At 38.2% G+C, this 18705-nt stretch overlaps 1 protein-coding gene across 1 annotated transcript in view; it reads left to right on the top strand.

Annotated features, from left to right (window-relative positions):
• The window catches only part of TMEM200A (transmembrane protein 200A), a 60282-nt gene that overhangs the window by 33884 nt on the left and 7693 nt on the right, over positions 1 to 18705 (top strand). The gene's annotated exons all lie outside the window — the stretch shown is intronic.

Here is an 18705-nt window from a genome sequence, read left to right as displayed (position 1 = left end):
TTTTTTTTTCTGTGGTTGGTATGGCTTCCAACTGGTAACACAGGGCTTCTTGCATGTGTTGCCAGCCACAGAGAAGATGCTAGGGTAGGTGCTCCACTGCCACAATTCACCAGAATGGTTTTTACAAATGAAGTTTGGGGAAATGATCAAGATTCCCTGCATTATAGTAAAGTTGGGTAGTTACTACTGCCTTCACTGTTATAACTGGATAATTCTGTTCTGAAGCCAGATTTTAAATGTCTTTTTATACAGTGATCGTGCTTTTCATCATATTATTACCAACTGATAGTCTGGAATATAAAATGTTGCATATTCACTGTTACTAAGGAATCAGCCCTTTATGGTTAGAAAAAGACTTCAAACCCCTTAGCATTTGCTGAAGACACCAGTATATTCTCCCTTCAGCTTATGTTAGCTGGGTAACAATGTCTTCAGGATCTGGGAAGAACAATCTAATTTTTTAATTTATTTTGTATTTCCTTCACAATTGTCAAACGTGATAGTTTTGAATAGTTTGAGAAAATCAATTGGGGTGAGAATGAGCAAGACACAGCAGCATGGGAAAAAAAATGAATAATCAAAACCTCAAACAACCCAAAAGCAAACAAAGGAAAAAAAGTATGAAAAATACACCTCTTCTTCAACTGTACATTGCAAGATCAGTAACAGGGATTTGCACAAATGTTTTTGTATGGATTAAAGTTACCTATCAGTAAAGAAGTAAACTGCAGGTTCTTCTGAAACAGCTAGCAAGTCAAAAGACAGGACTGAACCTGTAGAAATCATAAAGCCTATAGTCCATTTAAAAGAACCACCCTGATCCAGCAGCACTTCCTTGTGTGAACTCTTCAGTATCTCTGTATGAATCTTTTACCTAAAAACTTCAGCAGGATTACAGCTCAGGAAAAAACTGGAGGAAGAGGAAGGTGTGAGGAGCTAGCCACAGTTTGTACAACTGAGAAACGTCCACCACCTTGCCACACTGAGTGTTCGATCCTGCATTTGTTTGTCAGAAATTCAGTTCAATTTCTGTGTTTCCTCACAGCGGTTGATGACAGCAAAAACTACAGCCCACCTCTTGCTCCCGTTACTGAATTTCAGAAAGAGGGAAGCCTAGGTTTAGAATCTGGGAAAGCAGGAGAAGGACCAGATAGCGTGATGCTTGAATATTGGCTTTTATTGCATGACTGAACAAATAGAGTTTAATACTTAAGATGTGAACTGTAGAATATAGGATTTTAAAATCTGTAATATATGTTGATGTTTCACAAATAATATTTTTACATTTATTCCTTGTAATAGACTTAAGCTTAAAAATAGTTTGGTTTGAAACATTTTAGCTACTTTACAAAAAGAGACCCTCAATCACTGATACAGAGTACTTCTTTATTCTTTGATTTCTAATTCATCATATGCATCATATGTGAATATGGTATAGATTGTTAGTGTTAATAGGTACAGTCTTAAAGAAACAAGAATTACTGCATTAAAAGTGAACAGTAACCCCTTGAAATGTTTGACCCTAGGTTATTATTTCTTGATGCATAAGCTTGTTGGCACTACACCTGCTTTTGTGCCTGTTCTTTGTATCGGATACCTCAGGTCCTGATCTCTTGCTCCTTTGGCCTCAATCTACAACTTGTGAAGCATACTGCTTCAACCCATCAATGAACAAAGCATTTTAGCTTAAAAAATGTGAAGCACACTTGTAATGCTGTCAAGGTCAGCTGCAATATTTATATCCATAAACTTTAGCATATATTTAAACGTACTAGTGGATCAAACAAGTGCTCTGAGAATGTAAAAAGTGGTGAAACTATTCTGCTTAATACTACTGGGAATTCTGAAGGTACACAACAAATTGCTTCATTAGAGAGAGAAATAGCAGTGGGTTGTTCCAACAGCAGAGATGCAGCTTAACTCAAAAATGTGGTTGTCTTCAACTATCTCAGAATATGTGGCAGGAAACCAAATGAGGATATAATGAGCATAATCCAGGAATAAAATGGAGCTAAAAGTGAGAAGAATATTTCTAGACATTGGGGTAAAGTGATCCCAGTGGGAGGGTGGGAACACATACTTCCCTTTTAAAGTGGGGGCTGTAGATTTGATGAAAGAGATTATAAATGGGTTTTGATTGTAAAATAATGAACCAGACATGTTTTCCAGTCTTGTATTTTTAGCACACTATCTGGTGCTATCTTTGCTGTTGGTAAAGGGACTAAACTATTTGTTTTGTCCCTAGATTTTAGTTTGCCTTTAAGAGCAGCATTGAAAAGAGTATTTAAGAAAAAATAATTGAAGAAACATTTCCACCTAATTGGCAAGTGTTTAAATTTATAGAAGTTATTCTGAATGTGAAAGTGCTCTAGTTGGCATGGGATAAAGCATGGGTTTCTTTTTTGTGTAGAGAAAGAACACAATATTTACTAAGCAGTTGAATATTAAATATGAAATGTGAAATGATCCCACACAGAAGACTCTGTCTAGGGGCCAGCTTCAATATTTCAGCAAGGCAGACTGTATAGGGCAAAATAAACAAAGCCTTATATAACTTGTTTATTCTGTTAATGTGTTTGTTTTCTGTTTGTGTAAACAATCAATTTTGAATGTGTGGTATATTCAGTAATGCAACAGTTGTGTTAGCATTTGTACAACAGAAATGCACGATTTTGAATTTAGATGTATTTCAGCATTTGCGTTACTAAGCATGTTAATAGTACTGATGCAAAGTCCCCAGGTTAAATACCCAGCTGACAGAGAGCTTTTGAAGAAACTACTACTGCTGCCCATATGTCACAGTAATATTTTATAGTACATGATGTTTTCTATGTGCATATATGATACTCTTTTATCCCTTCCCCTGTAATTTTCTACAGGAGAGCTCTTCAGGAGTTCACAGGTGGGCTGTGAACTAGAAGGAAGCAGGTTTTCAAAAAGCAAAATTGAAAGACTTTATATTTATAAAGGTCCTTTCAGCAAAAGACTGGTCAATTTTTGATAATAACTTTGCTAACGCCTTCTGAATTGGCAGTTATGTTTTTTTTAATGCACACAAACATACGTCCTATATTTTGTTATATAAAGCCTGCTGTAATTTAAAGGAGGAATTTCTGAATTTGGGTATCATTTCACATACTTTAAATCTACTTTTTGTGTGCAACTCAAAACCCCAAGCAGACTGGACTGCTGAAATGAAAGTGGAAAATACACAGATTTTTGTCTCAAAAGAATGAGAGACACTACTTTATAAACACATGACGGAAGTGAACATATGGACTGTGTATTCTTGTTTTAAATGTTTTTTCTCCTTTTCCCATTAAAAAAGAACATTCAACAGTAAAGCCCTACAAATACATGGACCTACAGATGGGAAGATTTGAATTCATCCATTGAATGCTTGCCTGAAATTCTTAAACCCCAATTCTTTATGAGGTTGGCATATGTGGAAAATAAGGCAGAAATGAGGAAGGAGTGGTTTTCTAGGGAAACAGTTATAACTTAATTACTTGGTGATTAGTAAATAGGAATTTGAAGAGGGTGTTGTAGGGTCAGAGAAAAAGAGCCGTGGCCCAGGTAACAGATGAAAACTGGGAAATTCTAATGCTCAAATGCTTAAAGATGAACTTTTCTATAATTGCAGGTTCAGACCCTAAGGGTAAAAGTGTCAAAACCTTCTAAGTAATTTGGGAACTCAATTTCTATTTTGAATGGAGATTCCCAGGTAATTTCTGAAAGAGATTTTAAATCCCTCTGTAAAATCTTGTGTAGGCTTTTTTATGCATTAGTTGTTCCATTAAGAGGAAATAGGTATTAAACTTTTTAAAGTGTTTTAAATTGTACTGGTGATAATCTCCTGATGACATTATTTTTATAGCTATACTCTGGACATTCTGAAACATGACTATTGTGATACTGACTGAGAGTAGGTTCTGGTATGTGTGGGGGGGTCTGGTTATGATTTTATAGGCAAGAAACACGAATCACGACTTCTTAGCTCAGAACAGCATCTCTTCCTTAACCATTCGATGAGCCAGTAGAATCAACCAGTATTTGTCATTATCCCACGGCTAACATTGGTTCTCAAGAGTTGGCACTGGGTGGCTGTAATCTATCTGCATTATTGGTGAAATAAAGATTCTTAAAAACTGAGCTGTAATACAACCACATGTGCTGACAAAAGGAAAGGATAGGAATAAAGATGTTCTGAATAATATATGCCTATTGCAGCCTACACAAATCTAAATCTGTAAATCCCTCCCCAAAACACATGTTGAGTTCCTGTTTGCCCTTCCTTTGTCTTGTTCTTATTGCCCCTGTTCTTTTTAAAGCAATAGGTTTCTGTGACAACTGTTTCAGTAAAGTGCAAGAAGCTGATGTGGGGCATATGGTTAATCAGTGCTGAATCAGGGATGCAAATGGTGGACAGCATTCATTGGGAAGGAATAGGAACAGATAAATGTAGCCTGCACTGCAGAAAATCAGAACAGGATTGGATTAATCAGCACAGTGTGTATTAAGAGGAGGCCAGGGCAAGCCCGATTCAATTACATTTTAGCATGTCCCAGCTCTCCAAGCCAGAGTGTCTGTAATTAAATTCAAAAATCAATGTTAATGCTCAGCTGGGTCACACAGCTCAAATCAGAAGATAATCAGGAAGTGCTGGAAAATTGGAGGTTTCATAGAAATATTCTGTTGGCTGTACTGCACTTCATCAATGTTCTTTGGTAATGCTTTTTCAGAACAAGTACTATACGGTGGTGTAATGCAATTAGGACTGTATGACACTCACCAAGGACAGGTGTCACTATGCATATTCATAAGTATAACAACAGTAGAATAGAATAGGGGAGGAGTAGGGTGCTGCATCGTGCCTGGGTTGTGAATTTCCAAGCTAGAAAAAAGATGGCACATTGGTATCTCAGCTTTTGGCCATCTCTCAGAGCTCACAGGACTTGAGGCTATTAGTGACACGGGTGTCCCAGCAGTTCTGAACGCAGTTTAGGTGACACCATGGTCCTGCTTTAGGAATTGTGTGATCTGTATCATACCCCAAATGGAAAGAAAATTAGAATCTCCTTACATATCCTAATCCTCTGTGAGCAGGATCGCATGAGGTGTTATTTATGGCACCAATGGATAATGATGCCATTAACACTAGCACTCTTTACTGACATTTCTATAATGATTTTAGTATAAGTGAGAATATTTCATCAAGAAAGATTCTGCACTTAGACTGGACGCAGGTTAGTCTTCTTTGGTAAGATCTATGGACCGGGGAAGCAGTAATTCCTTCCAGGCTAATTTAGGGATTATTTAGGAATCTGTCCCACTGGTCCCAAAGCAGGCTGACTCATCTGAATTTTTCCTGTTTCATAATCTGCCAAGGTTCTGCCCTGGCTCTCTTTAATGTCCGCACGCAAGCTTCCTGTAAAATGGGTCATTTTTTTGCTTTTTAGATGTGGAGTTTTCAGGCTAGATTTTTGGATCTACATATGGGTTATGAACTGAAAAGTTAGGAAAAGTGTGCACAGCTAGGCTTCAGTTTGCAGATTTAAGTCAGCTTGAATAAAGCAGGCAATATCAAGTGCCAAGATCCTAATACAATGTCCCTGCTTTCACCATGTCTGGCAGCAATGAGCTGAACGTTGTGCTCCTGTTGTGGCAAAGGCATGTAGTAACAGCCCTTGGGAACCATCAGGTTCAGTATTGTCACTGACTGTCCTAGGTGTATGGAAGGCTTCTGTGTAAATGGCACAGAAAGGCTTCCACGTTAGCAATAAGCATGTAATAGAGGATTACTATACAAGCATCTCTCCATGGCTTGGAAAATGTGACTTGGAAGTGTATGGAGATGGACTGCTCAAGTGAAAAATCTGAACCCAGCTTTCAGCCTGTCTGAAATCCTGGGGATATTCATGGTTGCAATCTGCAGCGCCAGAACTCCTTCAAAGATCCTGAATAAACACTACAACAAATAGAAATTTGCTAGCAAGAAAAACAACAAAAATACCATGATCTATCCTATTTTCTGATAGTACAGAAATTGTATTTCTAATTATGTAGTAGGCATCTTATCTTTGGATCTTTCTCGTCTGAATTTAGCTTTTGAGGGCTACAGCAGAGATGTTGTGAGTGCCCAATGTTCTGACCCATTCTTTCACCCACTCAGCAACTCAGCTGTGAAAAATTGCAGAAGGCTTGTGTTAAACCTTTTCTCAAATCCACAGCTATTTGAAAAGCAGAAGCATCAGAGTTGGCTGGAATTCGGAACATCTCAGCTGGGATGTGCCTCACTAAGAACTGCACCCTGGGATGCCAAGGCAGCATGAGAAGCCACATGCGTGTACGAGGGCAATGCAGGCACATTTCCAAGGGAGCCAGCTGGCATAAGAGTCTGAGGCTTAGGTGCTTATAACTGCCCAGGGTATTGCGTACTGCTCTGTCCCATGGTGGCTATGCTAGCTGGCTGTACTGAATGAGCATAGAGCAGTCCTTGACATCTGTGAGGACTGTAGCAAGTTTTCTTGTTTCTTGTTGATGTCTTAGTGATGCTCCTAGGATAAGGAATACTGAAGAGTGGATGAGAAGCCTAAATGAAGCACCTGTGATGTGGTCATTTCAACCTCTGGGCAGGTGATGGTTGAGCCTTTCTGTAGAGGAAAAACAAGTGTGATGTGAAAGGAGAAGGAGGTTCTTGTTCTGTAAAATCTTATCCTCCAGCTGAACCCGGAGGATGTGATCAGCTTCCAAATCTGCTAGCAGCTGCAAGTGTATATGACTAGTTAACTCCCACAGACGCTACACATTTCCTACAAATCATACAGTTCTCATAACCAGCTGCTTCTTTTACCTTCGCTTTTGGTTTCATCTGTCGTGTTTTTTCATTGCTTGTGCAGGTCTCTTTGTTGACCTGGTTTTTCCTTGCCTCCCAGCATGCTCCCATTTGTTATCTTCATTTTTTTTGGCATTTGCATTAGTTAAATTACATTCTATCCCTGACATTCCAGGCTGTTTGCACATAGTCGCACGATCTGGCTCATCTCTCTGCATGCTTCTCTACCTCTTTATTCACTCTGGGTGGTCCTCAGTGTTTGCAGCTCTATCAGCCACTATTTCAAATGTCAAGTTCAGTTCACGTTGTACAGAACTTTTGCCTTCTGATATTTGCTCTGCTAATTCTTGGGCACATTTTTAAAAAAATTAACAGTTGTCCTTTTACGTTCTCATGTGCCTGGCTTACTGTGGTATTGCTGCAGTACTTTCATTGACTTGAAAAAGTAGTAATTACCTTATTCAACATTTTAGTCTCATAATGAACGTGAACTTGTGTGTGTATAGATTAATCCAACTTTCTAACCCATTTACTTTATCCATGGTTTTCTAGGAAGTGCCTTTTCTGCAGAACCAAAGCCTTTAAGGCTTCAACACAGAAGTGAATGAGCAAACTTTGTACCCATCTTCAGAACTGATGCATTAAGACAGTATCTTAGAAAACCAGAGGCTGGTAATGCTCCAGGCATGCTTGTGAATAGTCCCAACTGCTCCGTAATGTCTGTTGTATTTTAATGTCTGTTGCCTCTTACTCCATACTTACATGGGTGTTGCTGCTGTCTTCCATTAGGAGGAACAAGCATTGAGCAGTGACTTTTGAACACAACTGAGAAAGGAGAGGAATCATAAATAAACAATTGTTAAAAAGTATTCTGTATATTTTTTATGAATTTTAGTGAATACCTTCAATTATGCATGGATAATTTTAGTTTTGTTTTTGCTTGTTGCTTTAGCTGTCTAAATAAATCTATTTCAAGTAATTTGGTAACACATTGCTAGCCTTTTACTGAAAAAATAATTAACTGGTGACATTGTATTTCACTCTTTCCCCTACACTCCGAACTGAAAAATTTGTGGCAGACTGCTGGCAGCTTCCTGCTACTCAACCTCTAACTACATTTTCAGCTTACCTCTCTCTCCCCATTTCTTCATCCTGCTTTTCTTACACAGAGCTGGTAATTTTACAGCACTTTCTTAAAACAAAAAAAAGTAACCCACACTGTATCTGTTGGTACTCGGTAGTCTGCTGAGTTTTGCTGACCTACCTCTCTTCGCAGCAATTCATTTAGAAATTGGCTAAAGGTTTAGACATACCAGACTCACTGATACCTGCAAGTGCTCTGTGGTGAGCTGAGAAGACCCTAAAGCCGTAAGACATACATGTACATTTTACATTAAGTGGAAAAACTTGACACTATTTTCTGTTTTCTTGACTTTTAAGTCCTTATTGAAATAATCTCTTAGTTGTGCATGCTGTCTATATTTGCATCACAGATCAACCAACAGTTTTCAAGTTGCCTCAAATAACTTCGGTAATGCATTCATTGTAGTTTAAATGTGTCTTACTTTTAAGTGCTTGATTCTGAACATTATGCTGGCTTTGTGTAAGGCAGGAGGATATTCATTAAAATAAACTGATGCTTACCTTTGTAGTCAATAGTGACCATATCCAGACTAAAGAAAAGTAAGTAAAATATTAATAACGTAAGATGATGTAGCAATAGCAATGTAAGTGCAGACCTCAGGGAGCTAAAAAAAAACCAAACTGCAAGTCATTTGTGAATAAATTGCAACCTTTAATATGTTCTAATAAAATTTGTCATCACCTGCTAAAATTAAAATACTACCTAATAGTGTTGACATCTGTCCTGATCACACAGGCCAGCTGAGATCATGTTTTAAATTACAAAGGGTAACTCAAGTGCGTTGAAACACAGATATGTAGACTTTATGAATGGAGGGATGGAAACTGTGCAACACGCTAAATAAGCTAGCACGCTATCTGCAATGCATCCATTAATAGGTCTTTAACTAGGGCACCATGCTTTAGCTGGCAGTACTACTTATCATTCCTCATGTATTAGGAATATTCTCATTTTTCTCAGGCCTGGCAACCTACTGTTCCACAGACTCTCTATTAGGGACTCAATGTAACTGTAACAACTGGGTGGAGCTGGTTTTCTGCAGAATAGCGGGATAGGCATATGCTGATTAATAGATGCAAAATGAAGTAACAGCAATTCTGCCGTATTTCAGAGGCCTTGATCCCATATTTGAAATGTAGGGCAACAGGATGGAGTGTAGATGTCTGAGGTGAGGGAGGCAGACCTTTTAAGGGTCACGAGAGAAAATTTTGTGCTAGATGTGAAGTCCCCTGAGTGAACAACATCTGGACATTCTGGAAGCAAGCAGAAGCGAGGAGGTAGCAGTTGTTCTGCTCTGTTTAATTTGCCTTACTTGAGTACTACCAAGGAATTGTTTGGTGTTGGCCCCTAATGCTGTTCACAGATCATTCATGATAAAAGAAAAAAGGAATTTACCAAACAAATCCTGTATTTCTGTAAGTGAATTCTGCTTCCAAAGCATAAAATGCAATTCCATAAATGTGACCCACAGTATTTCAGCATGTCTTCCTCTTAACATCTCACTCTTCATAGGTTTCTTAGCTCCCTATGGATTCTTCCCATTTGCAGTATCCTTAGTTTTGGCACAAAGAGAGTGGTTATTGTAATGCAAGTGATAATGGAGTTGATTAAAAGTACAGAAGAAATTGTTTGTAAGGGATAATTTACATAATGGGAATTATCTTAAGCCTTCATATTGGTAGTTATATCATTTTATACATGTGAAATATTTTTTTCCCTGAAACTGCTGCTTTTATGTGTACTTTGTAACTTGTGTTTACCTGTCAGCAAGCCGAGTACCAGTGTGGATGCTTACAGGTTCTGCTGATGCCCCCATGTGGATGTCTGGCTGGGTCATGCTAGTCTGCAGTTGAAGACACGGTTGACTTTTTACCGTTAATTTAATAGTAACTTTTTTTCTGTGACATCCATTAATGGGGAAAAAAGTTTGACTGTTTGGGATACCAACAGTATTTTTGAACTATGCTTTCCATTCTTTATGAAATAGTGCTTGACTGACCCTTTTTTGTATCTCGCATTTGAAACTATTGTTGACGTATTAGGAGTAGCATCACACTAACCAGTTTACTTATTTTTGTGGGATTCCTGAGACCCAAGAAAATTTTCATTCCATTACTAATGTCCTAATAATAGCTATGATAAAATGATGGCCTAATTGGTTTGCCAACATAGAATAATCTAAACCTCATACACTGATTTTTCTGCCCCTGTGGATGGATATAATTGTAACTATTTGAGAGTCTACCTGCACCCCTGAGTCACTGAAAGTTAGAGTAGAGGTGCTGGAACTGTCTTTAAATGTGACAGCTTAAATACTGTGGCCTTGCTAGTTACAACAACAGAGACTTTAGGAGGGGCTGATTTGTCTTGCTTCTTGGCAGGGTATGTTAACTCGCACAGAGGTCTTCAGTGTAAAAGACATCCTGATGCTGACCCATGTTTTTTTAGTGTTCTTTAGATCATAGTTGTCAGAGAAGATTTCAGAAGGCAATGACAGACCAGATGAGCATAACAATAGCATAGAGCCACAGCTTTGCTGAAGCAGCTGTTTGTGTTGGCCATATAAACACTCACTTTGTGACTGGAGTACTCAGGAAACCCACATTCAAATTCTTCTTCCAAAAACCCCTTGCATGGACTTTTATAATGACAAGGAGAAAAGTCTCCTACTGATGGAGGATCCTGGCACCCAGGATGCTGCACTTTCCAGGCAAGTGTCCTGGCCACTAGTTTAAAACTATGCTGCCAGGGTTAATGAACAGGTAGCAGGGTTAAGTCTGTGTCTTTCATGGTTACTTTTTGGTCCTACGTCCTTAAGTTCTGCTAAGCTAGGCACTTAACTTCTTTTTTGTACCTCTGTCATGCACTGGGATTTTTCAAATACAGTACCTCTGTCATGCACTGGGATTTTCAAATACAGTTACATAGTGTAGATACCCAGGTACTTTTAGAGTTAGGCTCTTGCATGATTTGAGGGTTTTGGAAAAATTGATCCTAGGTCTCTGACAGTAAACAGGGGATGCTATCTCCTTTGAGTGTGCGTGTTTTATAGAACAAGAAGTATTTTCTAGGTCAGAAGGAAAGCTTTGCTCAGACATAGTAGTTGGGAGCAAATAGATTTTAATTCATATCTAATATGTATATTACTTAAGCCTTCTTTGAAATTCTTACTTCATTTTGTTCCTGATATTATTTGATCTTGCAATCATTGGACTTGTGTACAGTGGGAAACTACAGTTGTTAGAACCTGCTAATTAACATGATTAACTGAGTATGTAGTGCAGATAACGACATTTGTTTGGTCTCTTAACAGCTGGTCACTGCTTACATGAAGTGTGTGTCTAGGCTGGAGATTTCGCCTCTGACTAAATCAGGTAACAGATTGCTAGTTAAGCTAGGTGATGAGAGTATAAATGATAGCCAAAGCACTCCAGCATTGGTTGTGTTTATGTATCTCCACATCAAGTGCCTGCCACTGTTTCATGTGAAATTTTGCACCTAAGAACTGAAGAACCAGCAATCCTTGTGCTTGTCAATGAAGACATTTCCTAACATTTTCAATCTGGTTTCATGTTTGGGTTATATTAGGAGACTGAATTTATCTGGCACACTGAGCCCTGGAGTCCTTAGTCGTGCCTTTCCTTTGAAGCAGATGACAGAGAACATACCTCTTACTCTGCTTTTACACATTCAGTCTTTCGGAAACATTTAGAGACCTTTATAAAATATGTTTCATGACTTGTGGTTGATAGCTGATCTGCATTGTGAGAGCTTGCTTCAGAATTCACATTAGTTCTGTGCACTTTGGATTTCAGTTCTAGGATTGCTGGGCAATAGTATTATCTCACAGTTTTCACTTTCTTCTAAAAGAATGTGAAATTCCTTTTTTATTCCTTGTAATGTCTAAAAGATAAAAACTAAAAAAAAAAAGCAAACTAGAACAAATGCTTAAAGATCCACATGTTTCTTTTACATGTCTTAATTTAGATTGTGCTCATAAAGTGATTGTTTTATTGCATGGCATAAAAGATCTAAATAGTCTACTTATTTCACCTGTAAACATAGATAACCCAGGATCTTTTCTAATTACTGAATATGAACACTTAATAATATGAATGTACAAATGTGTCTAAAATAATTACGAATATTTGGCCAAATAGCCAATATCTTCTTCTATTTGTAGTACTGATTTTCACTACAAAATGGTTTTACACAAACTGAGGTGCTAAAATAGCTTAGAAACAGATTTTGTCACTTTAGTCATAAAGGTCAGTTACCACCTTACTTGATTTAGGTTAAAAAAACTGTAGCTGTTTTTTAGTAGAAAAACTCAGACAAACTGGAGAATGAAAGCAAGTAAAAGCAAAAATAAAGCCTAGTATATCCAGCTTTTATTTTCCTGTGTGCATATTCTAATTTTTCTTCTAAGAAGAAAACAGAAAAAAGTTTATTAGTCAGTCACATTTTAAACACTTTTTCTTCAAATCTTACAAAGCTTCTTCCCATATTTGTTTTCCCAATTTGTTTTTTAGTTCCCTCTTGCCTGTTGTTGTTTTGGAACAAGACATGATGTATCTGTATATAAGAAGTGAAAATTTCTCTGCATAAGTAAAGAAGTTATCGGTACAGACTTCTGAAATTAAGTCACAGCTCTCAATTTATAAATAATTTAATACAGTGAATATAGAGATTACAGTGGGCATTCCACAAACAAATACATCCAGTGCCTGAGATGTTTCTTTAGTCTGTCACCTAGGACCTGAGCTAAGGTGGTACAGCCACAGAGAGCAGGACTCTGCTGATGACTGGGAAGCTTTTCTAGACATAAGATACCTGGTGCCAACATCTTGTTACGTGAGTTTTACATTGGTAAAATCCATGAACTTCTGTAGCCTCACACCCGATTTACTGCGGTGTGCAGATGTAGTTGAGGGTAGAACAAATTTAAAAGTGAGTGCAACTGGGCCAGACAAACACTTGTAGACCAAATCTAGGCCAAGCCATAGAGCAGCGTCTTGAAAGCAAAACCCAGGTTCCTTCTTTCTCTCTTTGATGTGTGCTCTGTGTTTTTGTGAGTGGCTAACAAGCTCTGTGTAATGCTGCCAATATTGAATGTTGCTGATTTTGCACAGAATTACAATATATGACCCACTGAAAGGATTAAGCTGAAGAAGAAGTAATAGCAAAGAGGATAAGCAGCTCAGGCATTCATCTTGGTGCAGTATTGCTGGGTGTTCACCTTACTTTTGACCTTGGCATAATAGTTGAAATAATTAATGTATATGGCAGATACTGTAAGTGATGAAGGCATTCAGAAGGGATTTTTGTTTGATGTGATTTAAAGAATGAAGTTATGGCATTCCCCAAATTGGGTAACAGGCTTACAATTACATTTTTCAATATTTCTGGGTTTGTAATTTGTAGTTCACATTCCCTAGTTACTGGTTGATTATTTCAAGTTAGTTTAGAGCCAAATAAAATCCGGGTGATTTCTAAAAAGGAATTTCCTATTAGTAACATGTGAAGAAAGGCATTAACAGACTGGAGCAAGCTCAGCATGGGGGCCCCAGGTGGTCGGGGACTGAAGCTCTTGCCCTGCCAACAGACTGAGCAAGCAAGTGGGGCTGGTTCAGCCCTGGAGAAGGGATGGCTCTGGGAGGACCTAACTACAGCCCCCCAGTACCTACAAGGGGGTGATCAAGAAGATGGACCAGGCTCTTCACAGTGCCACATGATGTTAGGACATGAGACAACTGGTTGGTCTTGCTTGGACTGGTACAGTGCAGATTTGAAACACACTGCTAGATCTAGATGTTTTTAAGTGAATGGGTTGGTGTCGGACTGCAAATTTCCCAACAGATTTGGACATGTCCTTAATACCAAGCTTTTGTTTTCCACTTATGAGTGCAAAGATATTACTATTTAACATGGTACTATTGTAAAGCAAGTACAGACCATTTGATAGAGCTGTGTGATCTACCAATATCCAGGGAACCTGGTTTTAATCTCTGCAATGGACTACCTGCAGCCACTCAGACCCACTGGTGCTTTTGCATTGCCTGACCCATGTGTGGCTTGCCTTTTCCTTTTTATGCTGTGGAACTAACTGCTTGCAGAATTTGGCCTGCTTCCATAATCTGACTGGAGGTTAAAAGAACATGATTAGTCCCTAAGCTGATGCCTTTCAGCCTAAAAGAGGCACCACTAAAGGCAATTTGAACACGAAGAGTTTGTTTCCCCTGGAAATTTCAAAGCTTTAATGTTTTAAATAGGCTTGCAATTTCCTATCCTTGGCTTTTCTATCATGACTCTAAAATCCTAGCTGAGGTTATGAAGATTTTTAATTCCACATTTCACGTTTTTTGTCAAAGTACATTTTAAATACCCCATAATCATAAATACAAAAGATGTCTTCTGCTTGCTTGCTTTTTAATCTGTTCCATCAGGTCAGATTTTGAGGAACTGATATGAGGAGAGGGGTGCATCATTGGGTAGTCCCATTGGTGTGCTCGTCACTTGGAGGGAGCTGCTAGATCAACATGTAATTTGAGATTATTTTTTCTACTTCTTGTAGAACTACCCTGTGTTTGGCTATTGCTGTATTGTCTCTACCAGAATGATTAATCCCGTTGGGCCTAAAAAGTTGCATATTTTTACCTTTGGAATAGAACAGTTTGTACCAGTGACAACCTCAATGCATAGATAACATTGATATGTACATATTGTACATTAGGAGAAAATTTAGATGTTTAATGCTTAATTAATGCTTACTATTGATTTGTTTACTCAGTTATGTTAGCAGCTCTCTTATTACTTTAGTATTTGCATTCTTGATTATGAGAAATACTTTATGACTAAACAGTCTGTCTGATACCTCCTTCATTTCTAGAACCTGAGGTTTATCAAAATTCAAAGAAACTTTCCTTGATGTAAAATTTGTCCTTGTGTTAGAATTTGAAAGTGAGTCACTTAAATGATAAAGAATCAAATACTAATGGGAAATAAATTTCCTTATCAGCTGAAACAGTAAGATCAGAAATGTTACGGTAATATAAATAAGGTTCTGTCACACCATACTTACTGCAGTGATGTTTAATTCTTTCTGAAACGCAAGAGCTGTATTTTCAAAAGTTTAGCATAACATTAAACTACAGGGATATAGCACGTATAGTTCTGATAATTTTACGTCATTCAGTTTGAATCATTTTTCAAACAGTAAATGAGAAAAAATATTTATGCAAATAACAAAGATAAGTGGTAAGTGACACTGAAATATATCTAGAATAAAACAAATAATATTAAAGAAATACAATTCTAGCATTCTTTAGTTTGCTTCCCATCTATGCTGCTAGTATACATTTAAAATTAAGTGTAAGATCTCAGTGTAATTCAAATAACTATGTATGTATTCAAAAGACTAAGTTGTAGGTAGAAGTAATAACTTTTATATTACCAAAAGAGTTGAAAAAATTAGATAAGCTTTCAGGCATGTAAAATAAAAGCCCCAAATGTTAAAGCTTGCTACAAGTTGAGAACAATTGCTTAATAGTTAGACCAGCTCTGGAAAGAAGTTAGTTGGCAGCAGTACAGTTAAGGTGATGCTAGTCATTAGGGAGGAAAGAGGGGTATTAAGGTGGTGGCCTCTTAGGTAAAAGAGAGAAGTAAACAGTTTATAGTTTGTGGAACCTGGAGAAGTTATCTGGTGCAACTAGAACATGCTATGAAGGCAATTCCTTCCATTGAATCTGTGCTCTTGCACACACGTATTTCAGATTTTCCTAGGCTGCCTAGCATTAGAGCCATTGTCTAAATAGCAGCTCTTGCCGTAATTGCTGTTAAAACAGGAATGTGCAGTCTGCGATAGGTTCTTGCAGTTGATACATCTCTTATATCTGGGATAATCAATCACTGAGTCAACTGGGCTCAAATTCCATGAAATCCTATCCCACCCATTTTGTCATTTGCTTAGCTTCCAAAGGATAACTGGGTATTACTTGTGTAGACAGACAGTTGCTAGCATCAGAAAGGCTCTGAGTCACTCCTCTTATCTGCCACACCTCCCTGTAGATGTGTCCAGGCTGTTTAAGTTGCTCTGTGCTCTGCAGCTACTCTAGTGAGTCCCCAGGTCACCTGCCTCCTGCATCCCTGCCTTTCTCTATGCTGGCAAAGTCAGAGATGGGTTATGCTTGCTGCATAAATGCGCTGTGTTTCTGTCTGATCATCAGTGATATCCTGATGTCCTGTTAGAAAAGAGGGATCTTCATCCACCTGTGCTAAATTAGTTTGTGAATAATTTATGGTTTTTATATGATAATTTGGCTTACCTTTGTATCACTTAGTGAATCTACTGTTTCTTTGTTTATTTGAGTTGTTTGCCCCCCTGACTTGATTAGGAAAATACTTCATTCTTTGCTTGGCAAATGCAAGTCTAGTGGTTTCTCACAACAAACTGTTCTGTGAAAGCTGTTTTTACCAAAGTTTCCTTTATGACAGCCCTCCCTTGAGCATCTGTGCAACCTTTCCCCATATGGAAAGGTGATAAAGGAGAATCCCTTCCAGCCTCTCTGGCAGCCTTGGCTGGGGTAGCCAGTTTAATGTAAGGAAAAAGCAGATGCCACTCCACATCACAGAATGATGTTTCTTCTATCATTATGCATTTTGCATGATGTCTGGAAATGTTTTCTGCATGAATTTATTCTTCTGGTTCTAGTATTCTGTTCTTAGATGGGCTACAGCCCTTCGTCCCCATTTCTCTGTCCTTGTCACATGGCTTTTTGAAGGCCCTTCTGAGGCTACATCACTTGAGATAACTACCAGTAGTATCTGCTGAGGGGTATCTTCGTGCTAAGGAGGCACATAACCTGTTACTCCGTTGGCTGCTGTTTCTTTCTTTTAAAGGCATCTCCTAGAGAGCACACCAGATGCAGAGAACCGGGCTTAGCCCACAGCCTGGATGAAAGGTGAAGTACATCTTGCTAATGGCCATTGAAGAGGTTAGAACTGGAGTGTCAGGAGCCTGAATCGTCATCCTCTGTATGAGCAATGCAGAGAGAGAGCAAGAGCAAGAGTGAGCAGGAGCTGCTCTACAGGATCTCTAACAAGACAGGCTTTTCTTGGGTGATTGTTGAGTGGCTGACAAGGGTGGTGGCAGGGCCGCTCTGTAACAACAGCACAATGCAAGGTGAAGCTAGATGTAGAGGTAACTCTGGGCCACTGCTTCTTTCAAGACTAAAACCCCAACCTGTCCAGGCCTTTGGACCTGATGTTCTCGGTGAAGGTGAAACAAACAGAACATTACAAGGTTAGAGAGTCACTCAACATTTGCTCTTTAAAAAGGAGCTTGGCAGCTGTGGTGCTTTTGTACCAGCAAGACAGTTGTGTTCTATAAAATGAATTATAGACCTGTTCCTTTCTTTTTATTCTGTATTCCACATCCATTTTACTATTATTCTATTTGTTTTAGAACCGGGTTGTGTCATTCACAGTGCCACCAAAGGGATGCTGTCTGAGTTCTTTGCGTAATCTGCATTTAACCCTGAGTCAAAGTCTTCTATGTCTTTGCTTGTTCAGAAGTTTGAATTCAGACTTCAGGCTAAAACTAAATGTAATCACTGTACTAAGTTAAATAAGAGAAGCAGCATTTGTCACTGCCACTTATTATGGCTTTTATGTGTACTAAACAGATTTGCAGAATAAATCAAATGTATCTACAGTGTTATTTCATTCTAATTATAATATTTTCTAAAAAAAGGTTTCAATCTTAATATGCACTTCGTTCTAATTGGTTTCTGAAAAGCTGTCAGTATGAAGTGAAATCATTTTATACCAGTATGTCTGTTAATACCATTGATTTTATTAAATGTGGAAGAGATAAAAATTCAGCCATTAAGTAGCTTATAAGCCTTACCAACACTGTGGTTCATTACAAATTATTATTTACCAACCTGGTTGTGATTTTTTCCATGAAAGAAGATTTAATATTATTGATGTGAACTCAAGAAATAGGAATGAGACTTTTTATATGTATAAAATGTAGTTGTATCTTGTTGCAGCGAGACTTTCTGTCCCCGCACCCAAGTTCTGATGCAGGTAAAGTGAACAGAGAACAAAGTGTTCCCCTGAAATGGTAGGAGGACGCTTGAGAGATCTTGCTTTCTCTCTCACTTTCACTTTAAAAGATCTCCATTTCTGTCTGTCCTCCAAGTTACCACAGACCAGTTAAAAAAGAAATTGACATGTGGTTTTCCTGCAAATTTTGCAAAATCTGCAAATGGAAACTTTCTGTAGAAAGACACCCCGCAGATGTAATTTTTAAGAACGTTTTTATTGGCTCTGCTATTCAGAGTTAGAGTGGAGGTTTTGCTAGGAATATGTTTAAAATATTTTGCAAGCAGATGTGAGTTTACTCCATTCACCATTTGGTGCAATCCAGGTAGCTGTGGTAAGCGCAGTAAGAAATCCTGCCAACAGAGTGTGGATTTAGCACTAACCTGCCATGCCTGTGAGTTTCTTGGAGCCTTGAGAATGGACAGAGTGGGTTGATGTGTGCCTGTAAAATACCACATGAATATGGAAACTCCTTGTCCTGCCCCCAAAGGTCTGGAATCTGGAAGAGAATAATGGAACAAACTAGATTATAGCTAAATGATTGTTCATTTCAGTAAAGACATGCTATAATTCTCTTAATTTATTTCATAGAGAAAACTAATTGCATTTAATTGAGTCA

Source organism: Falco naumanni, chromosome 6 (assembly GCF_017639655.2).
Source record: "Falco naumanni isolate bFalNau1 chromosome 6, bFalNau1.pat, whole genome shotgun sequence".
In the NCBI taxonomy this organism is placed as follows: Eukaryota; Metazoa; Chordata; class Aves; order Falconiformes; family Falconidae; genus Falco; species Falco naumanni.
The sequence above is the reverse complement of the archived record's forward strand: the minus strand, read 5'-3'. Positions and strand labels throughout refer to the sequence as shown.